At 44.2% G+C, this 27,563-nt stretch overlaps 1 long non-coding RNA gene and 3 pseudogenes across 1 annotated transcript; 3 read left to right on the top strand and 1 right to left on the bottom strand.

Moving 5' to 3' along the window:
- Nucleotides 1–508: 508 nt before the first annotated feature.
- Nucleotides 509–5,124, top strand: LOC113017991 (E3 ubiquitin-protein ligase TRIM21-like; annotated as a pseudogene).
- Nucleotides 5,125–7,423: 2,299 nt separating this feature from the next.
- Nucleotides 7,424–7,703, bottom strand: LOC113017963 (uncharacterized). The gene is made up of 2 exons (XR_003271631.1): nt 7,656–7,703; nt 7,424–7,584 (listed from the first exon to the last, which is right to left on the bottom strand). It is a non-coding gene; the product is annotated as an uncharacterized LOC113017963 (long non-coding RNA).
- A 6,405-nt stretch (nt 7,704–14,108) lies between these two features.
- LOC113017942 (uncharacterized) lies at nt 14,109–15,090 on the top strand (annotated as a pseudogene).
- A 3,398-nt stretch (nt 15,091–18,488) lies between these two features.
- On the top strand, nt 18,489–21,537 carry LOC113017990 (uncharacterized; annotated as a pseudogene).
- The last annotated feature ends 6,026 nt before the right edge of the window (nt 21,538–27,563 follow it).

The raw sequence follows: 27,563 nt of genomic DNA, 5'->3' as shown, positions 1-27,563 counted from the left end.
CCTCTTTGCTTAGGCTGCTGCCCCCATGACCCGGCCTCGGATAAAGCGGATGAACATGGATGGATGGATGGATGGATGGAATATTATTTTATTATCACGTTGATGCAGCACATGGTTCAGTTAGCTTTGTATAAACACGTGTTAGAAATGTTCTTCAATCAGCTCTTTTTACTCTCATTTCACAGCCAGTACTTTTTACTTTTACTTGAGTAAAGAAGTTGAATTAGTACTTGGAGTATTTTTAACAGTAGTACTTCTACTTCAGTACAGACTGTGTGTACTTTTACCACCTGTGTCTGAGACCTCCTTCAGGGTCCACCTGAAGCGCTCAGTCTCCTGTGGAAAAAGGAAATCCAGGTGAGTTTCTCCTGATCACCTGAGGCCGTCATTACTGTGTGAACCCACACACCACTCCTCACTCCTCCCACCCGCTGCACACAGTCACTGAGTACAGACCGGCTGATTCCTGTAAAGGGAGAGGCAAGAAGAGGCGGAGCAACACCTGAAAAACAAGAAGCTCAACGTCATTTTGCAGAAGTGAAAGTGTGAGAGAGCAGCAGCAGAGCTGCAGTCGAGTCCTGTTTGTCTCTAAAAGAAGATTCACTGGAGTCCATCAGGTTCCTCTCAGCAACAGTGGTGAGTGCAGCTGATCACACTTCCTGCTTCTACACAAATCTTCACTCTGTTCACTTCATCAGGGTCTAGAGCGCCACCTCATTTCTCCATGGTGCCACTTAGGCTACGTCCACACTCGCCCGGATAGATTTGAAAACAGCGCTCCGCGTCCACACTGGTGTTTTCAGTCGTTTTCACAGAGTTGTGCGTCCACATTAAGACGGCTGAAAACGCTTACGTTCCAGTCCTGCGCATGCGTGAAACGCAAGACGATTCGACCGGTCTCATTTCTGTCTGCCGCTGATTCACTTTCCGGCTGTTTGAAACGTCGCAGCAGAGGTGGAGGAAAAGCACCGAGTTTTAAAATGGACTAACAATGAGGTGGAGTTGTTGCTGCGAGTAACACAAAAGTACAAAGTTGCAAAAGCGAGAGAGAATTAAAGAATTTGAAGAAAAGCTCTGTGGAGCATGTGCAGACTGATATTCATCTTTAATAGGACTATCAAAACTGCTGCTGTATAATGCTCTCCACTATCTTTGTTTAATTGGTCACATGCCTGCATCACATGACTAACATGCATCATTGTTTTAGAAAGTCTCTGTTTTCACTGTTCACTGTGACACAAACGCACCGTCTCCAAATTATTTACTTTCCGGCTGTTTGAATCGTCGCAGCAGAGGTGAGCAGCGTGATAGGAGTGGATGTAGCTGTGGGTAATGAGAAAAGATGAAAAGAACGATTGATAACTTTTTCGTTAAGGCCGGTGCTCTGACACAGAGCCATCAACCTCTCAGTGTCTAACACTGGTCTGCAGACGGCATCAGATAATGAGCCACATTAGATGGACTCTGAGCCCACTGACAGTAAAAGGGTGAAGTGTAGACATTTGGAAGAGAGCGGCCTGACCAGTTTCTCTGACTATGATACTGTAAAGCTGACAACATGATGCATTTACTGTGGTGAGTGTGCAAAGACCATGGCAGGTGTTGTGCCAAGGTAGGGATCCCCAACAGGATCTGTTTCCCTGCGTCAGGAACATCGGCTGGGCAGGGAAAGCGGACCCAACGCACTCCGCCTCCATCACGACCAACTAGACGTGGAAGGAGTGATGTTTTAGTGACAACATGAAAGATGAGTGTGACCGTTCAGTTTGTGGGTTACAACAGAAAATGATACATTTATTGTTCTCGTGTGTTATCGGACGGGATCATTTTAACAAACCGAGGACATTTTCCTGATAATTATCTGTATCCTCCTGTAACTTTACTGTTTAAAGAGCTAAAACCTCCAACATTTCAGGATCAATAAGTCCTTATAAGACGTGTTTGTGAGCTAAAAATCAAGAATGTGGGATACTGTTTGTCTGTGTCAACCAAACAACTTCACATCTTTGTAACGACTGTTAAAAAGATGTTCATCCTGTTGATCCTGTTCATCTGGACGCTGCACTGTACAGCAGACACGACGTTGTTCAGTTTGTGTTTCAGATGAACCAGTTTGTGTCTGAGTGTGTTGCTGGGTCTCCACCAGTTACTCTGACAACTGAAGGTTCAAGATTTTTATTTTGACATTTGCACACAGGACCAACAGTCCATGCACAGTGGAATACTTGTGCAGAGCTTTCCAAGTCAAATCACACTTTAACAATATAAAGACAGAAAAAGCAGAAGGATAGAAATGAAGTCCGGAGTAGGGTAGTCGTACTATTTTCTATATACAAAGAAAAAGAAGAAAATGTACAGAGAGTGTGTAGTTCTCTACCTCTTATCGCACTCACAGTGTTGCACATTTGTTCCACAGATCTGTTTCACAAGTCTGTTGTGAGTGTATTGCCCGATGGTCAGTGAACCGATGATACATTCAAAGTGAGGTTAAGTAGTGCTGTGTTATTTTAAGTGTTCAGTGTGTTTTTGTTTGCCGTCAGTCTGACAGTTGTGGGGAAGAAGCTGTTGAAGAATCGTGTTCTGTGTGTGATGCTGCTGTCCGCTCTGTTGTGTCTGAGATTGTATGTGCAGCTTTGTATGTGCAGGTCCATGGATGCAAGTGTTGTTCCCATAATCCTCTCTGCAGACTTTCTGACTCTGCAGAGCCTTCCTCTCTGTCTGTGTAGTGTTTCCATACCAGACAGTGATGCCTGCGGTGAGGATGCTGTCTATCAGTCCTCTGCAGGCCTGGGTGAGAGGGTGGTGGTTCATGCCAGCTTTCCTGAGCAGCCGAATGAAATAAAGCCTTTGCTGGGCTTTTTTCACAGTTGCTGTAGTGTTGAGAGTCCAGCTCAGGTCTGATGTAACCTGCAGTCCCAGGAATCTGTGGCTGTTTGCCCTCTCCACCTCCGTCCCTTTGACGATAAGATGCTGCAGGGGAGGGAGTTCTTCCAAAAGTGCAGTATTCATTCCTTGGTCCGTGTTGAGGATGAGGTGAAGAAGCTTCTGTGATGAAAAGAAACTTAAAGAAGTCCAGACGCTTTTCTCTCCAAGCTCCTCAGACTACTGACGCTTGTTTCTCTCTTTTTAAAAATGAAATTTAAAGTGAATTTTGAATCAAATGTTTCTCTTCTTTCTCCCTCAGAGTGCAGACATGTCTGCTGCCAGCAATCTGCGATCTGAAGATCAGTTTCTGTGCTCCATCTGTCTGGATGTGTTCACTGATCCAGTCTCTACACCATGTGGACACAACTTCTGCAAAACCTGCATCAGTCAGCACTGGGACATGAGTCAGAGCTGTCAGTGTCCCATGTGTAAAGAGACTTTCTACACTCGACCTCAGCTGAAGATCAACACCTTCATCTCTGAGATGGTTGCTCAGTTCAGACGTGAAGCTCAGCAGAAAGCCAGCAGCAGCAGCTCAGAGCAACAAGCTGCCAAACCAGGAGAAGTTCCCTGTGACGTCTGCACTGGAACCAGACTGAAGGCCCTGAAGTCCTGCCTGGTGTGTCAGACCTCCTACTGTCAGACTCACCTGGAGCCTCATCTGACACTGAAACGTCTGAAAAGACATCAGCTGGTTGATGCTGTGGAGAACCTGGAAGGCAGGATGTGCACGAAGCACGATAAACGATAAACTCCTGGAGCTGTTCTGTAAGACCGACCAGACATGTGTCTGCATGCTCTGCTCTGTTTTAGACCACAAGAACCACGAGTTTGTTCCTCTGAGAGAAGAATATGAAGGAAAGAAGGCAGAGCTGGAGAAGACAGAGGCTGAGATTCAGCAGATGATCCAGAAGAGACGACTGAAGATTCAGGAGATCACAGAGTTGGTGAAGATGAGTAAAGATGCTGCAGACAGACAGAAAGCAGAAGGTGTTCAGGTCCTCACGGCTCTGATGGAGTCTGTTGAGAGACGCCTGAAGGAGCTCATGAAGGAGATTGAAGACAAACAGGAAGCTACAGAGAAACAGGCTGAAGGTCTCATCAAAGATCTGGAACAGGAAATCTCTGAGCTGATGGAGAGAAGCTCTGAGGTGGAGCAGCTCTCACGCTGTGAAGACCACCTCCACCTCCTCCAAAGCTTCTCCTCCCTGAAAGCTCCACCCAGCAAGGACTGGACAGAGGTCAGAGTTCATCCACCATCATATGAGGGGACTGTGGGGAGAGCTGTGGCTCAGCTGGAGGAGACAGTCTGGAAACCCATGAAGAAGAAGCTGTTTGAGGCTGAGCTGCAGAGGGTGCAGCAGCATGAGGTGGATGTGACTCTGGATCCTGATACAGCAAATCCCTGGCTCATCCTGTCTGATGATGGAAAACAAGTGTACTGTGGTGATGTGAGGAAGAAACTTTCAGACAACCCAGAGAGATTTTCTCACTGTGTTTGTGTTTTAGGAGAGCAGAGTTTCTCTTCAGGCAGATTTTACTTTGAGGTTCAGGTTAAAGGAAAAACTAAATGGACTTTAGGAGTGGCCACAGAGTCGATCAACAGGAAGGGAAAAATCACAGCGAGTCCACAGGATGGTTTCTGGACTGTAGGGCTGAGAAATGGAAATGAGTACAGTGCTGCTGGTCCTTCAGTCCCCCTCTGTCTTCATCCTGGTCCTGAGAAGGTGGGGGTGTTTGTGGATTATGAGGAGGGTCTGGTCTCCTTTTATGATGTAGGTGCTGCAGCTCTGATCTACTCCTTTACTGGCTGCTCCTTCACTCACAAACTCCACCCATACTTCAATCCCTGTAACAATGATGGAGGTGAAAACTCTGCACCTCTGATCATCTGTCCTGTCAATAACATTAATCGATCCCTTTCATTGGAAGAATTGCTTGATTTCTATTCTGATTCTGATTGAAGGGAACAAATGAACATATTGAGTGTAAATCCTCTACAGTCTCCATGTTTCTATAGAATCTGATCATCAGGACTCTGATTCACACTTTGATTCTCATGGAGTTTGATTTGAACAGAAGAAAAGTTGAATCAGGAAATGTTCCCACTGATGGAGACTCGAGCTGAAGAGCAAATATCAGAGAACAAATGTCCAAAAGCTTCATTTCCAATAAAGTTTGTTCAATGCTTTGAGTGAATCCAGACTCATGTGTGGCTGTTATACGGAGCATCAGAGTCCAGCTGAGTTATGTTGGATACAAACTGCTTATTTTGGCTCTGTGAGGAGTTTTGTTCACTGAAAACTGATGAGACGGATAATATTCAAAGAACTCTGTAGAGATTCATGCATCCATGTTCTCCACCTGCAGGTGTGGAGGAGAAAGGTGGAGCACAGACTGCTGCATCCTTCTAGTCACATAATTTTGATGTGATGATTATATTTCCATGTTCTGATGATTTGGTTTAAAGATAAACAGAGTTGAACGGCTGCAGTCACAGCATGAAGACGATGCTGAAGCTGAGCTGTCAGTGAACATGTTTCACTGTGATTTGATTTGAAGAATAGAAAGTGTGTGTGGCTGCTGACAGCTGCAGTCTCTGCTAGTCTGCATAACACACACACAACTTTCCCCCTGAGGCAACGATGCAGCAACAACACAAAGAACAGCTGCAGACACACACACACACACACTGTTAAAGAACACTTTACTGTTTAAGGCAGAATTCCTCAGTAACAATGATTTGAGTCTACTGTGTCTACTGTGGTTTCCAACATACAATCTACTGAAACATGTTTTTCTTTCTGCCGTACAAACTATTTGATCACAACATCTTTGCTTTTTTCCTCCAATCGTTTATTCTGATTATTTTATTTAGTTTAACTAAGAAAAGCTTCAAATTTAACTCTTAACCTGATTTAAACGTTTAATTTCTCATTAACTCAGACTTTTAATTTATTTCCTTGTTTAATGTATTATTTCTTTATCCTTGTTTAAGTTTTGCCGATCCTTTCTGTGTAACCTGTTTAATCTGACCTTTGACCCTTTAATTTTAATTTAAAATTTAGTACCCTTGTTTTGACCTTTGACCTCTTTATTCCTTATAACCAAATAAACCCTTTTATCTGATATTTTCACCTTATTGATTGATTATATATATCTATCATATTTTCTCACCTTACCTTATTTTGACCTTTGACCTATGTCCTTGTTAGCCTTGATCTTCCTTCATCAAACGTGAAATTTCTTTCACCTTTGAACTTAAAGCTTAAATCAAACCTTTGTTAAAAAGCTTCTTACCAACTTGTAATTCCAACTCTCTGCATTAAACACGTATCTTATCATATAAACACTGGATCACTGAGAGAACTTTAGGCAGAACCAAATGAAGCAGCTGACCTCGTCAAACTCACAGCGACAGTAACTGACAGTGAATTATTTTAATCTTCTTCATTGTATTTGTTAGAAACATTTATTTTCCTTTAATTGGACTTTGGTTAAGTTCAATCCGATGTATTAACCGACCTTTGAGGTGAAGTGCAGCTGCGAAGAACGCTACGGCAGGCAATGAGGTGCGTTTAATGTCGCTCTGTTAATTTGAGCGTCCATAAATTGAATGTCTTATTTTTTCTTACTTTATTATTGCTAATTTATTGGAGAATTTGGCCATTTAATTAAGACAGATTTTATGTTGTTGGTGGTAAAGATCTGGATGGATGCTTTATTCTGTGTTTCTATTTTTCAGTTTTACTTTTCAAGACTTGGTGAATTGCCTTTTTCTACTTTTTGTTTAGTTTTGTTAAAATTAGCAGCAGTGAGAAGTGTTGTTGTCGGTCTTGAATATATTTGATGTAGCCCACACTGTTAAGGTAAGTGTCATGTTTTTAGTTGTTAGTCTGATGAAGAATCTTTTATTTTCTCCAAAAGTTGATTGTGTTTATCTGGACAAAGTGTTTTTCAGGTCCAGCTGAATGCAGGTTTCCCCAGTCTTATACGTGTCAGGAGCATCAGCACAGCTGAAATGCATTTTTCCTAAGCACCGCGTCTCTGTGGCTTTTAAACCCCAAAACACGCTAAAACAAAAATGGGTCCACCCCAAGGATGGGGTCCCCCGGTGTAGTTTCCACTGTGACAGACTGTGGGCTTCCTCAGAGTGAGGCTGAGAGCGGCAGGCCCAGCTGGAGTCTGACCCGTGTCACACAGTGGAGGTCAAACCTTCTGTGCCACAAACACCAGATTAACCAGTTTCACTCATCATCCTTCTACTGTCAGATTTTACTGGTGCAGGTTTGATGAATCACCATCTGAGAACGTCTCTGATGTGGGCGCCACTCACAGGGATCACTTCCTGTAGAAGGGTCACATGACCTGTTATAGGCCCCTTTGTGATGATGACAGCGACGCCCCTTTCGTGTGAGGTTAAACCCAGAGAGCTTCGTGTGACCTCTGACCCTGATCAGCAGCGTTAGGGTCAGTGAATGTGAGATACCGTGTGACAGGAGGAACAATAAAGTTTTATTTGTACGAACACGTAGAACAGATGAAGTCAGAACGAAGCAGGTGGAGCTCAGTCAGGGTGGAGGTGCAGACAGGTGAGCTGAAGGGGAGGAGCCAGTCTGGTCAGGAACTCTCTGTCTCCTCGAGTGAACCTCCTCACCTCTGAAACACACACACACACACACACTGAAGGTTGCAGTCAGGGTTGGTCAGGGTGGTGAGGGTGGGGTTACCTTCTGGTCTCTGGTTGGTGTGTTTCCTGCAGGTGAGGCTGAGCGGCCCGAATCATGACATCACTGCTGCACAGACACAACAGGAAGTGGAGGAGGAAGTCGTCAGCGTCCCCGTCACACACCTGAGACAGACACAGAGGTTATGTCTCTGCAGACTCACGGCTCGGCCCTGTGGAAACGTCCTGCAGGACGCCTGTTTCTCTCTGTGGTGGCCCCCCCACAGCGTCCCCACCGTGCTTCACTGTGTGGACGCTGTTCTTTGGGTTGTAGCTGCATCTTCTTCTCGTTTCACCTCCTCTGACCACAGGACGTTTCAGTCTGCAGGTCTTCGTCCTCAGCAGTGTGGCTGAAGGTGTCTGCAGACGTGGAGCTCTGTGAGCTCACAGTGCGTCCCTGTGCAGCCTGTAGAGTCTTTGAAGTCTTTGCTCTGACAGGCTTGTTCTGTGCTGGGCGGCTCTTTGACTTTCTTCAGGTTTCCCTTCCTGACACTCTGATAACCTCAGATATCCACAACGTGAATCCTCACAAACATCTGTTTCTCTCTTTTCACTCAAACCTTCTGACATTTTCACACCGACTGTAAATATGAAGAAAACCCTCAGTTTGACGCCACGCCCCCAAACCAGTTCAGCAGTAAAGTGTGAGCAGACGGAGCTGTTACCAGGATGTAAACAGGATGTGCCCTTTCACAGTTAAAAGCCTCATCTTAATGACAAAATAAAGTTTAAAGACGACGATGAGCACGTGACTCACCTGTGACAGGTTAACATACACACCTGACAGGTGCTACTGACCTGGCTCTGCCCACGAGGGAAGACTCTGATGTGACCTCTGACCCTGAGTGCTCTCTGAAGCCCCTCCCACTGAGCATCAGCCAATCCCAGCAGAGCAGGAACCAGAGCAGCTGAGAAGCAGACGTGAGCCTCACCTGTCCCGTCATCGATCACCAGCCTGATCGAAGAGCAGAGCGACATGGTTTGATCATGTGACTGTCACCTGACTCATCCAGGTGATTAACACGTATCAGCAGGTGAGCTCAACAGGAAGCTGCTCTTACTTTGCTTTGGACTGAAACACTGACGAGGTCGAGTGACACTGAGAGCTGCTGCAGCCCTGAGAGAGAGAGAGCAACAGGTAAACACACACACCTGAAATCGTGAGCAGTTTCCTCCAAAACGACACTTGACTTACTGCACCAACACTAACACGCCACCAACACGCTAACAACACATGAAGCACTGAGTACTTTCACTGCACCCGAGAAACTACAACTAAACACATCCTGTACACACTGTGTGTATTTTATGCAGTCCCTGTGTGTACACGCTGCCACACAGCGAGCAGCTCCACTGCAGTTGCAGGAACAGGAAACACACCACGTGACCTTTGACCTGTCCCACAGCGCACCTCTGCTTGCTGCTCAGAGCCCACTCACCCAGGTGCATGATGGGAGCAGGAGGAGGAGGCTGGGCCGAGCTGATAGAAACCAAACAAACAAATAAACAACAGCACGCCAAACACGTGAACCAGACTTTACCTGTAAACTTACCTGGTGTCTCCCAGGGAGACCACAGTTATGGAGCTGACAGGTAAGTACGTGCAGTACACACTTCCTGTCCTGAAACACACACACAGGTAAACCGCACAGGTACGTAACCATCGGCGTGACTTTGTATTGAACATTGGGGGGTCAAGATCTCTGTCTAAATAAATAAATCTGGCTACATTTCCAGATGATTAAACAACTATTTTGCTGGTAACACCTGAAACGAGTAAAGAAAACCAGCAGCCTATTAATGCAAGATAATCCATAACTTTATTGGGGCTGACATTGTTGGAAATGAGTCCAAATAAAGAGTCCAAACTTTTATAAGCCTGTCTATGGCTACGTTCACACTGCAGGCGAAAGCGCATCAAATCTGATTTTTTTGACCCTATGCGACCCATATCCGATCATGCTATGACAGTGTGAACGGCGCAAATCCGATATTTTCAAATCCGATCTGGGTCACTTTCGTATGTGGTACTGAATCCGATACATATCCGATGTTTTAGAAAGCGACTGCTGTTTGAACGGTCAAGTCGCATTAAATCCGCCTTTTACGTCACCGACACAAGACTGAAGCCAATTATCAGCGCCAGAGAAGCGCCCGAGAAGACATCGCGAACGCTTCCTGGCCATCCAGTGTAGATGTCAGTGAAACTGTTGGGAAGACAATGTGAACATTTTATTTGTACTGTAATCTGCAGATTCTGACAGAAATCTGCAGCTATCATTTGAAGCACCGCTCCTCTCTTAAACGGCAATAAGGATCATTATTAGGTTATTTACATTATTATGTAAATAACAAAATAACTTAAAGCAAAAATTGGGGAAACGAAGTCCGAAGTCTGCATATTAAGGGCCATCAGTCAAACAATACTGTTGCTCTGGGTCTAAACAGAGCTCGTTGTGTGTGACAGCTTCTTTTGCGCATGCGGGCTGCTTTGAGCGTTCACACTAGAGCGCGTTTGCTGTCGCATTTTATTTGTAGTGTGAACGAGCAGACAAAAAAATCGGATTTGATCAAAAAATCGGAATTGAGCATTAAGACCTGCAGTGTGAACGTAGCCTATGTGTGTCTCACCTGGACAGTCTCCTCTGGACACCAGACAACAGCAGAGTGTTACCCGGCAACAGGCCAGGTGGGTAGGGGGTGTGGCTTAAGTCCAGGTACACCTGCAGACTCCTCCCAGCTTGGTCACAAAGAGTGAGACGCACACCTGCGCACACACGTTCAGCTAACAGTCAGACCAGGGGTCCGTTCTTTGTACCTCGCTACGTAAATTAGCTGGATTAGATTGTTGACGATTTCACGTGATCCTGGATCGTTCGGTTCTCCGAAGCTCATCCGGGACTTGCTGTCATAGCAACAGATCCGTAAGCGTAAACCTGCTCGGGAGCAGGCTTACTTTATGTAAACAGGATTAGATCACAGCCACTCAGGTATGTCCGCTTCATGTATACGAAAGCAACGGTGAAATATACTCACTCAAATGAGCAATCCTATTTATCCATATTGTATATTCTGTATCTATATATGTGTATATGTGGTGTATTTATGCTTATATCCTTACTCTTATTCCCCTTAATGTATCTGTAACATGCAACTTCTTTCGGTGCTTTGCTACTGGAAACTGAATTTCCTGGAGGAACCCACCCGAGGGATTAATAAAGTTTCATCTAATCTAATCTAATCTAATCTACTTGGGTTTTCTTCCTGCAGCCCTCATGTTTACTCAAGGTTTAGTTCTGTCTTCATGCTGATTTTCTTGTTCAGTCGTGTCTCATGTTGCAGTTTGTCAATCCTGTCCCTGTGCTCTGTGTTCCCTCTGTTCAGTATCAAGTCTATGCCTCATGTGTTTCCTGTTTTATTTTGATAGTCCCTGTCCTGTGTGCAGTGTGCTTGGTTTTGCTTCCCTTCTGTCATTAGGCCTGATTTGTCCCAGATGTGTTACCACCTATTCCCCATCTTCTCGTAGTTCTGCTTGTGTATTTAAGCCCTGTGTTTCTCTGTTAGTTGTTGTGTTGTACCCTCACTGTTGATAGGTTTGTAGCTTGAATCTATCCGCTGGAACGTTGAAGACAATATAATTACACTGCAAAGCAAGACACAAGTAGGCAAGCTTCTTCGTGTTTCTCGTGCACAGGAGGCACCGTTCCTTCGCTTGACCCCAGTTGCTCTCGTCTGTTCTCCCGTACCACTGTTCTTTTATTGAGGTTACATGAATATGCATAAGTTCATTAACATATGATGTCTACATACACACAAAGAGTACCTTGCCTGTGTGTGTGTGTGTGTGTGTGTGTGTGTGTGTGTGTGTGTGTGTGTGTGTGTGTGTGTGTGTGTGTGTGTGTGTGTGGACTGCTGATCAAAGGGTCAAACATCCTTGGTCAGGAAGAGGGTAGCCTCCCCCTCACCCTAGATGGTTCATCCTAGATAACACGGTGAGGAAGTCCTGCAGTTCATCTAAACAAAGAGCACTTAGACTAGAACAGACGCAACTACGTTAATCCTACCATAAAACAATAAGACACGGTATGACCTCTCATGCTCCCAAAGTGCTGTCTAATACACACAAAGTTTGCAGACTATCAAGGATCAAAACCTCTACCAATCTACAACTAATTACAAAACTCTAAGCATATATAAGTAAATATTTCTAAGCATAAATGACAATCAACAATAGAAATCTAACAACTGTACTGTGTTTTGTTTTCTATGTGCTTCTGGTAATGTTCTGGTTTGCTCTTTCCTGGTTTGATTTTCTAGTTTCCCGGGTTTCTAGTTTGGGCTTAAGTTTTGAGTTTCTAGTTTTGTTTTCTTCTATTTCTATTTGAATGTTCTCCAGCAATAAAGCTGCCACTTTAGTTAATCATTCTGTCTCTGAGTCCTGCGTTTGGGTCCTACATCCTGCCTGCCACCTCAACACCTTTAATTTTACAGCTTCTTAGTTATTATAAAGTGCTGCAACTCATAATGTTTTCTAAGATAGTAAAACCAGATTTAAACCGACTACTTCTACAAAGATGGAGCTAAAGTGATGATATACATTTAGTGTTTGGACTTGGACACATACAGTCTGTTTTTCCTTATAACTACATGTGAGTTCAATTAACATTTTGTAGGAAAAGGGAATTTGTTTTTTAAAAGGATTATAGATTCGGACCTGAATTACCCAACGGAACATCTCATTCACTGATGTTTGCTGGAGAAGCTGCTCTGCCTCTTTGTGATGCAGCAGCGTGACGTACTGAAGACTGTTAACGGGGAAGTGCTGAAGCTGAAGGCGTCTCTCTGCTGCTCAGACTGACGTTCAGTCGTCATCCAGACAACATGAAGACTGCACCGGTCTCTCTGCTCCTCGGTGAGTCAAACACTAAAATCATCGATTTATTTATCACAGCTCCAACAAACAATATGGCAGGAAAACAACCTTTCAGCAGTTACAAGCTTGCAGCTACTGACTTTAAAGTTCATGTAAAAATTCTGAAAAGTTTCGTCAAGGCGAGAGGAACAGTTCATTCTCCTTCTTATGTCTTTCTGGTTTCATTTGATTGGTGGCTGTGAAGTAGGGCAGGAACCAAGAAGTGATGTTAATGTTGAATAATGGAGCTCACACTTTTAACTGAAATGTATGAAGAGTGATAGAAAATGGTTTCAAACATGCATGATGAAAGTTTTTCGGTTTAAATCGATCTCATCATCACTGCAAACCTCTCAGAGGTTCAGACTCTCAGCAGTTTAACCTGGAGTCCTGCAGGAAAGTCACCATATAGTCTGGACTAAGTCAGCGATTAAACCTTCTGCCCAGCTAAGTGTCAGTAACATGAAGACCAAAAGAACAAAAGAGACTTGACCTCTTTTCATCAAACATCTCTTCAGTCAGGAAACCACAGCCTCTGACTGCATGAAGCACAGGGTCCTCTGACTGCGTCCCCTCTTTTATCTAGTCTTCACTTCCTCTATTCACAGCCAATTTTCCATTAAGAGGACTGAGTGTATTCAAACAACCACAGACGGTTTTGACTGTTAAAGTTCCCATTCCCGTTGACATGATGACCTTTAAACAGCAGCAGTGTGGGACTGAAACAGGCCGCAAATCTGAAAATGAAAACTGTGCTTTTGAAGGGTGGCTTGTTAGTCCCACACTTTCGTCTCTGCACATGAATGAAAGCTCATCCATGCACAGTTCCTTCTCCATTGTTTACAATGCTGTGCACTGTGATGTTTACCGTTGATTGCCATCTGATCAAAAAATGTATAGAAAACAGGAAAAGACAGGCTAACCTGCGTTGCTGTCTCGGTGGTATTTTATAACTTCCTGTTCCTGTTACAGTGCACGGTGGTGTTTGTGTAGTTTAATCTGCGTGGCTCACAGATCTGGCAAAAATACAGACCTTCCATAATTAAGTAGAAGTACAAATACTAGTGTTCAAAAATACTCCAGTAAAAGATGAAGTACTGATTCAACTTATTAACTCAAGTTAAAGTAAAAAAAAAAAGTACAGACTATGAAATGTACTCAAAGTAAGAAAGTACAAAGTAGTAGCAGTAAAACCCTGGCTGATTGTGACCCACACCCATTACCACACCTTGGCTCATGTGATTAGGTAGAGGATCATCAGGGGGTCCATTGTCCCTCTCAGGGGGAAACTCCCACAGAGCTTAAATGTGGGTCTCTTCACCGTTTGATCCTAGAACTGAAGAAACTTCTCAGATGAGAGGTGAAACGTCTTCAAGCAACTTAAAGAAGTCCACACGCTTTTCTTTCCAAGCTCCTTGGGTTGTGGCAGATACTTCAGGAGATTAAAAAGTTTCCTGAGAGAAAAAAAAAACTGTGCAGCCTCAGTCTTTCTTTAAATGATCTCTGACCTTCAGTGACCTCTGACCTCCTGTTGCAGGTGTGCGTGTGCTGCTGCTGTCTGCACTGACTGTTTGTGCAGGTGAGTAGATGAAGTGCACCATGGTCCAGGACAAACACTGAGTGTAAACACTGATAGAAACTGTCCGTCTGTCCTCCAGTCTCTCTGAGCGTCAGTCCAAACCTTCAGCAGTTCTTCACAGCAGCCCAGTGTCTCTGACATGTGAAGGTCAGCTGGGCTCTGATGGATGGACGGTGAAGAGGGACACAGGAAGTGGGACTGAGTCATGTGGAGCAGGTGGGCGGGGCTTCGGGAGGTTAAATGGTTCATCCTGTTTGCTTGATAAGCAAAGCGAGCCAATCAGTGGAGTTTACTGGTGTGAAGGTGAAGCTGGAGAGAAGAGTGAAGAAGTCAACATCACTGTATCAGGTAATGAAGTCGTTCATTTCATCAGACTAACAGCAGACTGTTATACCACCTCTACATCAGTCTGTGGGTCTTTTCTTCAGATAAACATGTGATCCTGGAGATCCCTGCACTTCCTGTGAGGACAGGAAGTGATGTCACGCTACGCTGTAAAAAGAAAATTGGTGGCACAGCTGCAGCTTATTTCTACTTTAATGGACGTCCTGTTGGACCTAAATCAGAGCACATAATCACCATTAACGTGCAGCAGTCTGATGAAGGTCTCTACTGGTGTTCTACTGATGAGTTTGGATCATCTCCTCAGAGCTTTCTGAGGGTCAGAGGTCAGAACACTGACATCACTTCCTGTTTAAAGCAAACCTGCTGAGCTTATAATAAATTCAATGACCCAGTTTTATCATCTCTCCTGCAGATGTCTATGACACCACCACCATTTCACCAAGTGCCACCAAACCACCACCACCAACAACTACCAATCTCAATTCCCCTCCTTCTACATCGTCCTCCTCCATCATCTCACCTGTAGCTGCTCTGGGTTCTCTGGGTCTTCTAGATCTTATTCTGTTGCAGCGTTGCTGTTTTGGAACAAAAAAAAAGGTATAAAGTGTGTCAAACCCCCCAGAGCTCATTAGATTAAACATTTTACATGGAAAAATAAATTTTCCTTAATAATTATGTAATTATAAACTATAATTCAATTATAAACTGTCCCCATTCACATTGTTTAGCAGAGAACTTATCTTACATGAAAAATATAGAGACACTTTTATTGATAAAGTATAAGACCCGATCCTTGGGGTGGAACAATTTTTGGCGCAGCATGTTTTGGGGTTTAAATTCCACAGAGACCCAGTGTTTAGAAAAAATGCATCTCAACTGCTCCGATACTCCTGTCACAACAGTATCACTACAGGTTTTGACAAAAGTCCAGCTGGAATTAGTGATGGGATTTCCAGCTCTTTTTAGAGAACCGGCTCTTCCGGCTCCCAAGCGGCTCTTCGGGTTGTTTTGTTGCTTTAATTAAAAATGGTCCGGGGCTCCAGGGTCCGGGGGGAAGCAGGGATTAATCCCATACATGCTTTCAGTGGGTTCCAAACACACACACACTCTCTCGGGTCCAGGGCAGATCTATATACACACAGAGAAAGACGTCCAGGTTAGGGATAGTCTCAAACTCACAGATACAGGTTCAGGTCCGCCGTCATAAATAGTGCTCCAAATCAGCTGGGATCGGCTGCAGGTGTGACGGTGAGCACAGGTGCGTGGGCCAGGGGCGGGGCCAGTAATGAGCACCGCCCCAGCAGAGGAGAGAGAGCGCAAAGGAAACAAAACAAACAAAACATGTTGCCAAACACAGAGTGAGCCAGCGAGGCACGAGGACCACGACACAAAGCACGTGCAAACTCCAAAACACATTTCTAGCTTTAACTGAACTTCAAAGCAGAGCAGATCACTTAAATTACACAATTGAAAGCATGAAAGCATGTGTGTATTGTTTGTGTATTTATACACAAACACTCATATATAGTCAAATAATTGAAAAAATATGTTCATTTACCTGTTACTACCACACACCAAAGAGTCAAAGAGTCGGCTCTGAGAGTTTCCTTCGCGACCCACACATCACTAGCTGGGATAACCACATTTACTCAGGGCCTTCTTGATGTGATGTTCCTCCTGGCCGCTGTGTCTGTGGGGATGGTGTTCGCTCTGTGTTGTAGCGTCCTGATGACTCCCAGTTTGTGCTCCATGCTGGCAGACGTCTTCGTTTAGAATCTTTTATTATTTGTCTCGTGTTTAAATCCTCGTCTTTCTCATTCCTGCAGAAAGGACGCTGTCATCAAGTCTGAGTCAAGTCACCTATCAGGATATGAACTTCAGACAGTCAGCCAATAAAATTACAGATACACACTCACATGTTGTTTTCTCCAGTCCGAGGACACTGCAGGTACACATTCAGCTGTTATCCAACAAGTTATTGCTTCACAAAATATGATTATGACCCTTTGTCCACTGTGGGTCCTTGTGATAATTTCTTTGCTCCTCTATTCTTCTTGTCTTTCCATCTCCTGGATTCTCTTTTAACCATCTACTCATTCTCGTTCTCTTGTGCATCAGGGCTGAGTTATTGATGGAGTTTCCCAGATCAAATTTAAAGGAGGATGGGAAGAAGAGGATTTTCTCTCTGCCAGTCCCGTCAGCTCCCTGCTAAGATTTAGAGCTTGTCCTGTTTTTCAGTATGAAGGCCCTGCTCATCTGTTTTTCTTGCCATTGCTTAAAAAGTGTACATTCTGCATCCAAATGTCCAGCTGCCTTCAACTTTGATGTTTGTCTTGGCCAAAAATAAGCCTTCAGTTTATTCCTTTGTTTAAATAAAAATCTCTTGCTGATAAACTGAACCCTGGCTGTGGCGTCAGAGTAGCGCTATATAAGTGCTACATAAGAACCAGTCCTTCTACCATTTACTAAAAGCAGGCTTTTGCCAGGGCTGCAAAGGGATTTGTAAAGAATGAGTTTTTAGTGTACTATGCTTCAGGCAGTTGTTGCATGGAAGTGGCTGTTACTGAAAGTCCAGCACAGACCTGTAGTGACAGCCAGTGATTGGCATTTTGAAATGATAATAATAGCATAATGATTTAAAATTCCAGGTTCCTAATGAAGGTCTTGCAGATAAACAGTAACACATTCTATAATTTATTATTAATAAATAATAAACAGGTGGAGCCGGTAGCTCAGCATGTTTGATTTGGCAGTTTTGCACTAGATGAGCTTCCTGAGGCAACTCAAACGGGATCTGTGTTTCCAGGTGGAACTGAACAACAACCTCTCCATTGGAGCCAATAATAAAAACATGAATAACAATAAGCTTTATTTGGGGCTCTGATCTGAGGATGTAACATCATTTGTAATGTGGGTCTCAACAAGCTCAAGGAACGCTTTAAAAGTAGCCATTAATATGGTAAAATCACAGGTAGCCAGATTTCCTGATGTTGTATCTCCAATAACAGGTCACGGCATTTCGCTCTCGAGGCATCCAGTGCCCTCCCTGCAGTCCCAAAAGGTTGATTCGGTTCATCTTGACGCACACCTGTGTGCACTTATATTCAAAAGGTTTTTCCGTGTAAAGATCTGATAGTGGGTGTGGGGAGCCATAGATTCTGCCCCCCCAAGGACCACCGGATGGGCGGATGCTCCACCCTCTTTGAAAGAGCTGAGGAGATGCCTATATGGGATGTCACCCAGCAGCCACAGTGCAGAAGTCAGAGAGGGCCGGCAGCCAGCTGCACCAGAGCAGACCGAGGCCCGAGGTTTGAGGGCCCTCCACCCCCCAAAGTAGCCTGACGGAGTCACGGATGCCAGGCCCTGCCAAGCAGCCGCCGGGAGTGAGCCAGTATGTGAGACCTGACTTGACACATAGACATAGACAAACATGCACACACAGACACAAACATACACCACCCTCATACACACATATACAAATATTCAGCACTCACCCAGTGTGGAGACAAGCAAAAATGAACCCACACTCCCCAAACACACTCTGAACCCCAAGTCCATTTCTTTTAGGGGAGAAATGTTTGATTTTGGGGTGGGGGTAAATTTCATGATACATGATCACGTGTCATATATTTTTAGATGTTTGGCTCCTCCCACGGGATGGTGTGCATCTTTCTCTGCTTTCTCTGAGATGTGAGTATGGATATGTGTGTGTTGACTGTTGAGGCAGGTGGATGCTGCTGATTGCTGGTTTGAAAGAGTTCCTAAGTGTTGATTGGATGATTGGATGTACAGCAGCTTCTTAAACCCCAGCTCACAGCCACCTCCGCCCTCTACTTCCCTCCTCTGTACCAAATAAGGAGCTAGCTTTGATCCAAATCAGCTAACTGCGCATCACCAGCTCTTCCTCGTCCTCGCTGTCCAGAAGCAGCAGCGTGATGATCTTGACAGGGAAGTGGTGAAGCTGAAGGTGTCACTCTGCTGCCAGTCGTCGTCCCGACAACATGAAGACTTCATCTGTGTCTCTGCTCCTCGGTGAGTCAAACGCTGAAATCCTTCACTCACTCATAGCGTTCATTTATCTTATAACACAGTAACAGAGTGTGTGCTGGATGCTCTCACTGACTGACTCTAAAATGAAATCTCTTCAGGTCTGTCCAAAGTCTGAAGTTACGTTTATGCGAGAAGAAGAGTTCACTCTTCTTCTTTAGTGTTTTTGTTGTTTTAAAGTTCAGATCCATCGTGTGTTCTGGACTCAGAGAGTTGGACCTTCATATCCAGTTTGTTGTCTTTAACATGTTGACTTGTAGAGAAGTCAGGCAACCTCTTTTTTTATCGAAGATCAATTTTCATTCAGGAAACCACAGCTGCTAGCTGCAGGTACCACATGCTCCTCTGGTCTGTTATGTAGTCTTCACTTCCACTATAGAGAGCAAACTTTCCTTCATGTGGACTCTAATGAAAGGACTGGAGACTGTTTTTTGTCATTTACCTTACTTTTGTGTATTTTGTTTTCTCATGATGAGCTTCAAACAGAAGCAAACTGGGACTCAAACCTGTGAATAAAGATCAATGAAGCAGCTTCTCCAGGTTTTTATTCAGCAGCTAATGCTGAATAAACAACTAACCCTTATCCCATGGCTTTGGTTTATAAGTTCTGACTGTTTAATCCTGAGAATGCTTTTCTTGCCTGCTGTACCCCTTACTCTTTTATTCCCCATTGCCCATCCACCCCAAACTGCTGAGTCTTCATGAAGCCTGAGTGGGGAGCAGTTTCTCTTCTGCTTCCAATAATCAACAATTCCCCAAAATCTGCTTAGTTTGGGAAATGTTTAGGTGCAGGGTGTTGGATTGTCAAAACAGATATGACGCCCACCTCATTCAGACCAAGTGTACCAACATAGTTTCGTCAGCATGTGTTAAAACTGAGCTGGCGCTTTGTGTGATGTTTATAAGTCTAAATGTACTTTTAAAACCTAAACAGAACCTTCAAAGCGAATTAAAGGTCTCCCCCCTTTAATGTGATGTTTTTGGAACAAGACCAGATTGAAACAGGTTCCTGCCCTCTGACCTTCAGTGACCTCTGACCTCCTGTTGCAGGTGTGTGTGTGCTGCTGCTGTCTGCACTGACTGTTTGTGCAGGTGAGTAGATGAAGTGCACCATGGTCCAGGACAAACACTGAGTGTAAACACTGATAGAAACTGTCCGTCTGTCCTCCAGTCTCTCTGAGCGTCAGTCCAAACCTTCAGCAGTTCTTCACAGCAGCCTCAGTGTCTCTGACATGTGACGGTCAGCTGGGCTCTGATGGATGGACGGTGAAGAGGGACACAGGAAGTGGGACTGAGTCATGTGGAGCAGGTGGGCGGGGCTTTGGGAAGATAAATGGTCCATCCTGTGTTTTTGATGAGTTCAGCCCAGTCAGTGGAGTTTACTGGTGTGAAGGTGAAGCTGGAGAGAAGAGTGAAGAAGTCAACATCACTGTATCAGGTAATGAAGTCTTTCATTTCATCAGACTAACAGCACACTGTTATACCACCTCTACATCACTCTGTGGGTCTTTTCCTCAGATAAAGAAGTGATCCTGGAGATCCCTGCACTTCCTGTGAGGACAGGAAGTGATGTCACTCTACGCTGTAAAAACAAAATTGGTGGCACAGTCGCAGCTTATTTCTACTTTAATGGACGTCCTGTTGGACTACATCAGAGCACATAATCACCATTAACGTGCAGCAGTCTGATGAAGGTCTCTACTGGTGTTCTACTGATGAGTTTGGATCATCTCCTCAGAGCTTTCTGAGGGTCAGAGGTCAGATCACTGTTTCCTGTTAAAGCTTAAACCTGTTGAGCTGATAACAAACTGAATGACCCAGCTTCATATCTTTCCTGCAGATCCTACTACACCAACACCACCAACAACAAAAACATCAGCAAACATCCATATCTCCTGTTCTCCTCCTCCTCTTCCTAATCCCTCCTTCATCATCCCAGTCATAGTTACTGTAGGTTCTCTGGTCCTTGTGGTTCTGGTTTTGGTTCTAGTTCAGCTTCTTTGGAAGAAACACACAGGTATGATATCTGTCTGACCCACCTGGGCTCTTTTGGTTCAAGCAGCAAATTAAAATATTTTGAAATTTCACTTGAGAAAATCTGAGGGACTTTCCTGTCTGCATTTATTTTGTAGAGCACTGGGTCCCAACATCTTTAGACTGATGCGTTCCCATGGCCCAATTGAAAAGTTTTAAAAGTTCTGGAAGTGGGTCCATAAAAATGAAAAGTATTACTGATATAAACTTGGCTTATCTCTCATTCAAAGTCACGTCCAGACAGCTTCCATCAGGGTTTCAATTTTAGGATCGCTCCCTAGAAATTAGATTCAGACTAAAACCCCACAGACACAAACACCAGTTTGGGTTGTTTTTCCCGATTGGCTGTCACTTGTTAAGGTGGTATGATACGGGAACAGTGTTCTGTGGTCTCATCACTCTGATGCTGCCATCATGGCTCTGCTTAATCCATAATCAACCAGTCTTTGCTCCTGAATCCTGTACCTGTAACATCAGACTGTCTATGACGGTCTTCTAAACATCCTACAGCAGTGAAGTGATCACCAACGTTCATTCACATCACATCATTTCTGCAGGGAGACACCAGCCAGCCTCTACAAATGATGTCACATATGCCGAGGTCACCATTAGAGAGTCAGCCAATAAGATGTCAGTCATCCAACCAGAAGTGATTTACTCCAGCCTGAGCATAAACACTACAGGTACACATTCTAGCAGGTGACATAAATGAGCGATAAAAGCAAGAGAAATTGAGAGTTGAAGAAGATGAGACTTTTTTTCTCCTCTTCATGCTGCCATGTGTATTTGACCTCTGTCTCTAAATTAATCTGAAAGCTTCTTGTTCTGGACAAATTTAAATGTAAACCCATTTTCTAAAAATTTTAAATTTAAAAAATGTGTAAATAAACAAAGAATACAAAGATTTGTAAATCTTATATTTTATTAACAACACAATACCAAATACAGGTTAAAAGAAGAGAAAACCAAGTGGTACCAAAGACCAACAGCTGGAGGAGGAACACTTTCAGAAATGACTGTTAATGAACACAGTTCACCACACCACCTATTCCAGGAGCGCAGCTTCATAGTAGGAGAGTCAGGTGCTGAACTGGCCTGCCTGCAGTCCTGATCTTTCATCAATGAAAACATCTGGAGCATCATTGTGACGGAGTTACACCGTCCCGAGCCGCCGACAGCTGATCTGGGCGCATACACGCACCACCACCATTAGTTTTTACAATTACCGTGGCTGCGCGGCTTTTCAGCGACCGGGCAGATAAACAAAAAGGGGTGAGAGGTATATTTTGAGCAGCGCAGAGGGTGGCCAACATATTTTCCCACTTACCTTCAATAAAGCCGGTCGCGGAGACTCGCTATGATCGCCGATTATACGGGGGTTATGCAAGCCGATGGTATGGTGTTCCGGGGTTTAAATAGTGGGTTTGCGCGCGCTTGAAGGGTCACGTGAACTGCATTATTCTTTTGGTTTGTTTGGTGTTATTGTGAAACACTGTAGGCTGCCTGGAAGTGGCCATAAATGTCTGTATATACATATATGTATTGTAGGACTACAGCAGGAAATAAGCTGAGGGGGAAAGACGGTTTGATAAAAGAAATAATAAAGAGATGACTATTACGCCTAGTGGGAGGGGCTATGGGGTATAAGAGAAGGCGGTCAGGGCCCACCTGTTGTCTTTTTTCCAGTGAGCTGTTACAGAGAGGGTAACATGCAGACTGTGTTTTGTATATAGATGTTTGTTTGTGCTGACTTAAGTCATTTCTATTTTCTTTGTAAATAACTTTTTGTGCACCTGGGAGGCCGGCAAAATAAATAAATTATCCACACTGAATGCTTTCCAACTACGCCTGTATTTGTTCGGGAGAAGTTTAGGAGAGGACCCCGCGACAATCATGAAACCAGAAGCAGGACAAAGAAGAGCCAGGACTGCTGGGCGGCTAAAACCCTCCATCAGACACGGATGGAGCAACATCCCACTCCCAAAAAGTCCAAAAGCTGCTGTCCTCAGTTCACAGACATTTCCAGAATGATGTTAAAAGGCGAGGCTGTACAGGAGCATTACAAAATTACACTTCTGCTATGTGTTTGGTTTTCTGTCTTTGAGAGAATATGAGACTTGAAAATCATTGGATTCTGTTTTTATTTGTTTTAAACAGCATCACTACTTTGAGGTCGTAACATGTGGTCATGGAAAAAATATTTTTACCTCAAATATATCAAAAGTTTTGAAAGTGGGACAGGAACCCAGGATCCACAGCAGGTCTGCAGCTCTGTCGCTAGTTTCCTGTTTTACAGTTAACGTTGTCACTGGTTTCCACTAAACCTTTACTGTGGTCTCTGTGGTCGAGTCACTGTTTGAAAAATGGGACAGTGATAGTGTCAGACAGCCGTGGCACTGATCCTGCAGCTTCAACAGATCGCTGCACTGGAAGAATGTGATTGGTACATAGTGTGAGTCAATTCAGGTTAGTATGAACGTCTAACTAAGAATGATGATGATGAGTAGAAGGAAGAAGACGACCCACAACCTCCCTCCTCAAATGCCTGTCTCCTCAAGGTCCGCTTTGTTTCACTCAGCAGTTCCACCTCAACAACGCCGTGTGGTTCAGTCAAATTTTCCCGTATCAGTTATAGTTTCCCTGCTTTCTTTCTTTCTGGTTGTTTCTGCCCTCCCGTGACCATCCTAGAGCCTGTCTCTCTGCCTATTCCTGCTCACAGAGAGGCTTGTACCCTGCCTTCCCCTGCACCCTTTCCAGTTCCCTGAATGGTGGTCGCTGTGGTCCAGTCAGTCCCAGTTGCCTAGAGCAGCTAGGGCTCCGCTTGTCCCTGCAACCATATCAGTTCCTCAGGTAGCAACAGCTAGTGTCCAGCCGTCACCTGCTCCCAGCGTGAGGCCCAGTCCACCTTTGTGGATGCTACAGTCCTGTAGCATGCGCTGGGCCCAGATCTGCCCCCTGACCTCGGCCTTGGAGATAAGCATGCAGAGGTGTTTGGGGTGCAAAGGATGGGAACGAAGATTCTAAACAGTCTGTTATCATGGAGAAAGGTCTTGTTGTCCAGCTCCAGCCTTGAGGCCACAGCTGGCGCCAATGTGGTAGGCGCATGAGATGGTAGTGATTTTCCTTTAGTGCAAAAACTGCATGCCAATTTTACAGTTGCTCTAGATGTCCGTCACTGGTCTCTCAATCTCCAAGATGTTATTACTATTATTATTATCATGTTATTACTATTACTAAGCTCTTTTTAGCGGCTGTTTGACCACAAACAGCTGGTGCAGTTTTGCTAGATTAACCCAATGATTTAAAATCATGGTTGACATTAAATATTTTGCATGTAAATGATCAAAGAACGTAGATTTTACGATTTGAGCCCCGTCATTATCTTTAGGGTGACCTTAGCCGTTTGGAAAACTCCAGAACTTCCTGATTAAAAAATTGCAAGTGATTTCTTTCATGGCAGTTTTTCATTTGTGAAACAAATCAATTCCGTTGTAAAAGCCAACTTCTTCCAGCTCAGGGCAAAAAATAAGAACATTTTGTAATCTGCTGACTTTAGAAAGTTATTCATGCATTTATTTAATCCAGGCTTGATTACTGTGATAGTCTTTATTTTGGTATCAGCCAGGCTCTGCTCTCTCATCTTCAGCTTGTTCAGAATGCTGAATCCCAGTGGGATAAGGTAGAGATTTCCTGTCCTCTGTTGATTTCCCCTCCACGATATTCATTTGATCTTAATGCTCCTTGCTGCTGCATTTATGGCTGTCCATGAAGGATTCGCGAGACCCATCCTTCAAATCTGGGGAGACAGAGGACGCATTTGTGGGCCACATTTGGAGGAGCCTTCAAATATGAACAACCTTCATCGCCTCACTGTGACGTATTCGGCCTACAAATACGGCCTCTGAATTTGGCAACAGCCAAAAACTATGTGACTGTAACATTAAATTAACAGTGTCTTTAAATGACCTTTGACCTTCAGTGACCTCTGACCTTCAGTGACCTCTGACCTCCTGTTGCAGGTGTGTGTGTGCTGCTGCTGTCTGCACTGCAGGTGAGTTGATGAAGTGAACCATGGTCCAGGACAAACACTGAGTGTAAACACTGAAGTGCTTCACTCATCTGTCACAGATAGACACACTAACAGAGTGTGAGCTCTCACTGACTGACTCTAAAATCCAATCTGTTCAGGTCTGTCCACAGTTTCATGTGTTGTTTAGGCGACAGGAAGAGTTCACTCATCTTCTTTTGTGTTTTGGTTTTATTTGATATTTGTTTGTCATATTGTGAAGAGGAAATCAAGTAGAGATGTTTTCAGTTTCTGTAACATGATGGTTTGTATAGATATCAGCCAACAATCATCAGATATCAGCTTTCACTCAGGAAACCACAGCTGCTAGCTGCATGTACTAAATGTTTGTCTGACCGGCCTTTGTTGTATAGTCTTCACTTCCTCTTCTGTTTACAAATTTTCCATCATGTCAACTGAGTCAAATTTAATTTCTCTCAGAGTTTGTATGCTTTGTTACTTTCTGATGATGAGCTTCAAATATGAGCAAAGTGAGACTCAAACAGGACGTAAACCTGCAAATAGAATCCATGAAACAGCTTTTTCACACTGTTCATCCCACAGCTGAGGTGGAATAAACATCTAACCTTCAAGAATGTGCTTTTTTATTTTGCAAGACCTGCCTGCAGTACCTTTACTGTCCACTTACCCAAAGCTGCTGAGAGCCTGAGTGGGGAGCATCAACTCAAACAAACAACAAATCAGTGGAGTTTACTGGTGTGTCATTCCGTTACAATCGAGGTGAGTGGCTGCAAATTTCCACCAGGTTCTTGAACCTCTTTCATATCCGCCCCAAGCAGGCCCATAATCTCTTCATCTGCTCCACTCACCTGGAGCTGATTTTTGGCAATCAGGCTGGAGATATTTAAGCCTCACACTGACGTTCCTTCTCCACCAGTTAGTCAGCTACTCCATGTTGGAGCTGGCTTTTATGTCCCCTGTTCTCGTGTGCCTTAGTTTTCCACGTCTCTTACTCTACCTTAAGCTCATCCCTTGGACCTCGAACAACTTACCTTCACTCTGGAAATCTCTCCGTGCCTCACCGGCCTGCCATCCCGCTCCATCCAAACCTGTGGAACGTAGATCAGCCAGCTCACACCATCCAACTCACCTGGACTCACACTGCCCCTCCCTCAAAGCGTTTTTCACTCCAACTCCCAGTGAGCTATAAATACAGCTAAACTTACCCTCTCCAGTGTTTCCCCTTCTTCTAACTCCGTTCTCCTGACAGCTAGACCTAAGCTGTCATGCTCCAGTTACCCTTCCAGCCCAATTTGCCCTTTTGGTCCACAACCAGGTTATCAGGTTTCTCACGCCAAGTCACTGTTACATTCTGTGTGGCTGTTTTCTGCTACTGCCAAGTGTTAACCTGTGCTAGACCAATAAATGTTGTTAAACCCTGCTTCTCCTCCAGGGTTCTGCTCAGTTCTGGCCCTCATGACACGTTCATTTAATCATCAGAATAACAGCACGCTGTTTTAATTTTTATATAAAGAAAGGATCCTGACATCCTGACACTTCCTGAAAAGACAGGAAGTGATGTCACTCTACGCTGCAAAGACAAAACTGGTGGCATAGTCACTGCTTATTTCTACTTTAATGGACAACTAACCAAAACAGAGCATCATGATTAATGTGCAGCAGTCTGATGAAGGTCTCTGCAAAGAGGTCATTAAGAGTAACTGTGTCTGTTTCTACATTGAAACTGTGACACTAACCTCTGTCCTGAAGGTCATTGACTGAATATTGATCATGTGAGTCATCACACGAGCAGAGGTGTGAATACAGGCGTAGGTCATTACAGGTGAACAGGTGAAGCCTCCATGAGACATTGATCTCAAGACTACTGAAAAACGTGATCTTCTTCACAGTGCTGCTTCAGCTCACTGACGTTTATGTACGTTATGCACAGCTCTCTGAAATCCCACCAACACATTTCATTCAATGTTAGGGTCTCGGCTTTGGACTATCGCAGCACCTCAATTTCAAAAATGGACAAATGAACAAAAGCATTTTGTTCTCAGACATTCAGACTGTCTCTAAACATTCTCAGTAAAAAAAATTACAAATAATCTGAGTTCAGTTCAACAGACAGAAACTCAAACTCAGTCCTTCACTCACTCATACACAACAACACTGACGTCACCACACAGGTGAGAACGAAGGTAGGCTGGGCGTACCTGTATGTGGACTAACCACAGAGGTCCAGAGAATCATGAACAAATGAATTCATCTTTAGAAAGTGAACAAATCCTGACTGTGGTTTGTATTTATGCACCAAACAACAGTTGAGAGCAGCCAGTCTGTTGGGGGTCACTGGGTGGGGTACTCAAGGGTTCTTCATCCAGTGAATCTTTGGAGACTTTAGAGCTCATGTGGACAATGACAGTGAGACCTGGGTGGCGTGACTGGGCACATCATGCGAAGGCCCAGGTCTTTGGGGCCTACAGACACCACAAAAGAAGAAGATCAAATGGAAAATGAATGATGGAAACTGAGGTCAGAGCTGCAGACTTGCTGGTGAGGAGAGGTAATGATCTTCAGGCAAGGCAAGCGCTGTTCAGTCCTCTCCTCATCTTCCTCGTGCTCCTTTGTATATTCCATGTAGCATTAAAGGCACGAAGGAGTTTAAACGGGTAAAGTCAGGTAAATGGATCCTGGTTATTGATTCAAAGTGACTAAAGTCAGTAAAGAATAAATGTTTAGGCTTTATTGTGTCAGTCAGACAAACATTAACAGTAACCTGTCTCTTCTATCAGACACAGAGATGAGTGATGACATCAGCAGCAGAAGTAAACCTGAGTGCAAACAAAGGGAAATGTTTCTTCTGTGAGCTGTGTGACGTTAGCACTGACCAGCAGAGGGCGTCGGAGTCACATGATTGAAAATAAAGGCATAAATTGTCCAAAATTAACTTTCTTTATTTCTG

The sequence above is a fragment of the Astatotilapia calliptera genome, unplaced genomic scaffold, assembly GCF_900246225.1.
Source record: "Astatotilapia calliptera unplaced genomic scaffold, fAstCal1.2 U_scaffold_3, whole genome shotgun sequence".
In the NCBI taxonomy this organism is placed as follows: domain Eukaryota; kingdom Metazoa; phylum Chordata; class Actinopteri; order Cichliformes; family Cichlidae; genus Astatotilapia; species Astatotilapia calliptera.
This window is presented reverse-complemented; position numbering and strand designations above follow the sequence as displayed.